At 38.6% G+C, this 3,472-nt stretch overlaps 1 non-coding gene across 1 annotated transcript; it reads right to left on the bottom strand.

Moving 5' to 3' along the window:
• Positions 1–635: 635 nt before the first annotated feature.
• On the bottom strand, positions 636–791 carry LOC120078891. The gene has a single exon (XR_005482168.1). It is a non-coding gene; the product is annotated as a 5.8S ribosomal RNA (ribosomal RNA).
• Positions 792–3,472: the final 2,681 nt, after the last annotated feature.

The raw sequence follows: 3,472 nt of genomic DNA, 5'->3' as shown, positions 1-3,472 counted from the left end.
AATTTTTTCAAACTGTTTGCAGAATGAAACCAATTTTCATTTTATTCTTCAATTATAATAACAGAATTTGATTTTCCCACTAACACACGATTCAGGAGAAATATCCGACCAATTATCACATAACCAACCAATTAATTAATAAATGAATATAATCATATTATATTCTTAACCTATAGTTTGATATCATATATCTACTATAGTAATTTCTCCTCTACTTGAAATAAATCATATTTATATCTAATTTTCTCAAGAATAATGTATCTCATATATTTTGTCAATTATATCATATATAATTAACTAGTTCAATTATATCATATATAATCAAACTCCCTCTTGACAATTTGAACATTTCAAACTGACCCAAAAACTGATTCTCAACTTTATACAAGCTACCTAGGGGACCTTATGGACCTGTGGCTCGAGGCTCCATCGATACATGAATAACTGACTAAACTCTTTAGCCACGAGATCTACCATCCATTAACTGTTAGACATTCCACTAAAGACTAAGAGCTGAACTCTTGTTACCACAGATATATTTTGTGTCCATCGGATATAACCAACACGGTGCGCACGGGAGGCCAACATGTGCCCCCGCCTGCACAACGAGTTGTGTGGAGGAGGGCAGCGATGCGTGACGCCCAGGTAAACATGCCCTCGGCCAAAAGGCTCCGGGCGCAACTTGCGTTCAAAGACTCCGTGGTTCGTGGGATCCTGCAATTCACACCAAGTATCGCATTTCGCTACGTTCTTCATCGATGCGAGAGCCGAGATATCCGTTGCCGAGAGTCATTGTGAGTAATACGACAAGAATGCTCCACCCCCCGCACACCGAGGCCGGGGCAAGGGGCCATGAGTATGATGACCCTTCACATATGCTCGTATGTACAGCTGTGCCAATTTACCGTTTTTCCCCTGTGTTACATCTCACTCCTTAAGTACCACTGATTCCTCTAATGAAAAATACAGCATAGTCCAACTATGTGTGAACATCTCTCGAGCCAAGAGAAGGCGTGTGGCGCCACATCGTTGAAGCCTTGGAATTAACCCTTAAGGCAGCTATCGATCTACTTGCCTCTACTTTGGGGAAGGAGTGAATTCCATCTTGTGTAGCTAAGTTCCCAACTCCCAAATCAGACGAATCACCAAAATGGTAGGTTTGAGTCGGCAACCTGGCCACTCGCACCCATACAAATCAAAGGACCTGGCCACTCAATGGCAGAAGTTGTATGAGTGCGAGTGGCCAGGTCAGGATTGAGGTCATGTTACCTATGGTCATGTTACCTATGGTCATCCTAGTGAAGTGAAGTCTCTGTCATGAGCAGTGTTATATAACGAGACGTTAACACTTCATGGTTAGGTCTTATACAAACTCTTTGCATAGGACGCCCTTGCTCGCATGTCTCCTACACGAATGATTAGGATCAGACCATCTATGACAAGTACAACATTTGTGACCATTCCACAAAGCGGGCCGCTTCTGTAGCATTACCAGGATAAGGTTTCCCTCTTATATCCATATACTACAGACCATTTTGGTTATCACTTAAGACATGATCCACTTGTATGTCAACACATACATGCTTAATTACAAACTGATAACCAAGGATTTTATGTTTATTGGTTTGTTGTAAAAAAAATAAACAAACAAATGAGTAAAAACAAGAAATGAAGTAAAATATCATCTATTATACATCACAAGCGTTCGTAGAAACTATTTACAAACTACAGGACACGAGACTTTAGGGCATCAACCCCAACAATCTTGTGGTCCAGTCTTATAAAAACTCTTTGTATAAGACACCTCCGCTCGCATGTCTCCACATGAATGGTCAGGATCGACCACGTGTAGTAGTTTACAACACTTGCAAACCTCTACAAAACGGACCGTATCCATAGTGTCACTAGGATCAAGTATCCCACCTTAATCCTTATACTACATATCTATTTAGATTATCACTTAAGGCATGATCTACTTGTATATCACATATACATGCTTAAGTTTACATAAGATAATCATGGACCTTTGTTTATTAGATACGAGCAAATGCCAAAATGAAATAACAGTTATTTTATTCATAAAACAATGTGTATCATTACAAACAACGAGACTCCGGGAGAATTAGGACATCAATCTCAACATGTATAAGATCGGACCACGAGATGATTCGTCTCTTTATATAACATAGTCGATAATTGAGATTTACATCTCACTTAAACGACCATATGCGACATGATCTTAATCCTGGGTGTTTTGGAAACTTCTGCCTTTGAGGGCGGTTCTTTGATTAGAATGGGTGAGAGTGGCCAGATTTCCAACTCAACATGTCTACCTTTTTGGGGGTTTGTTGATTTAGGAGCTGGGAACTCAGTTACACAAGAGGAATTCACTCCTTCCCCAAGCAGGGGTACGCAGATAGAGTGCTCCCTTAAAGGTTGATTCCGGGTCTTGAACATAGTGGCCGCAACTTCTCTTTGGAAGAGAGAACTCAGTCATAGTAGGACTATGACTAATGTTCATTAGAGGGATCAGTGGTACTTAAGAAGTTAGATGTAACTACAGGGGCATAACGGTTATTGGCCTAGTTGTACTTGTGAGCAATCTGTGAAGGGTCATCACAATGTTGATTGGTTAATATGGACATGAAATATATCTGTAGTAAGGAGAGTACAACTATCATTCTTTAGTGGAGTGCTTGATAGTTAAGGAATGGTGGATCCCGTGACTAAAGAGTTTAGTCAGTTATTCATGTACCGTTAGAGCTTCAAGCTACAGGTCCATAAAGTCCCCTTGATAGTTCAATGTATTCAAGTTGAGAATCAATTCTTTGTGTTGATTTGAAATGTTAAAATTGACCAGAGGAAATTCAATTATATATGATATGATCGGTGTGATGTATGAGATACATCAAGTGGAGGATTAATGTAAATGAAATTTACATTAAGTACCATGAAATAGAAAAAGAACTATGGTTTATATGTTTCATGAGATTAAATATTAAAACCATAGGTTATAAATATAATATGGTAAGTTGGTTATCATATATATTTATAATAATGTTAATTATTGGATAATTATATCTTTTCCTCTAATAACCAATTGAGTGAGAGGTCATTGGTGATTTCATGGTAACCGTGAGATAAGAAGAAATTTTTTTTCCTAAATTTAGTAGAATTTTGTAAGAGTTTCTTGATTCGAAAAAACTCACGGATCGCTGTCAAGTGAGAATTGTTTTCACTAAAAGATAATTGAAAGAGAGACTAAACGATCGTGGAGTGACACTATACGATAGTTCACTCAGCTGGTCGTAGCTAAACGATCGCAGGGCTTTTGCTATACGATAGCTTGCCTTATTTTAAACGATTGCGTCTATACGATAAACTTCTTCTCATTTTCCACTTGCTCAATCGTCTACACGATTGTTATTCCTCCGGTCTCTTTCTCTAACCAAGTCCACACAAAGCCCATACT

The sequence above is a fragment of the Benincasa hispida genome, chromosome 5 (assembly GCF_009727055.1).
Source record: "Benincasa hispida cultivar B227 chromosome 5, ASM972705v1, whole genome shotgun sequence".
In the NCBI taxonomy this organism is placed as follows: Eukaryota; Viridiplantae; Streptophyta; class Magnoliopsida; order Cucurbitales; family Cucurbitaceae; genus Benincasa; species Benincasa hispida.
This window is presented reverse-complemented; position numbering and strand designations above follow the sequence as displayed.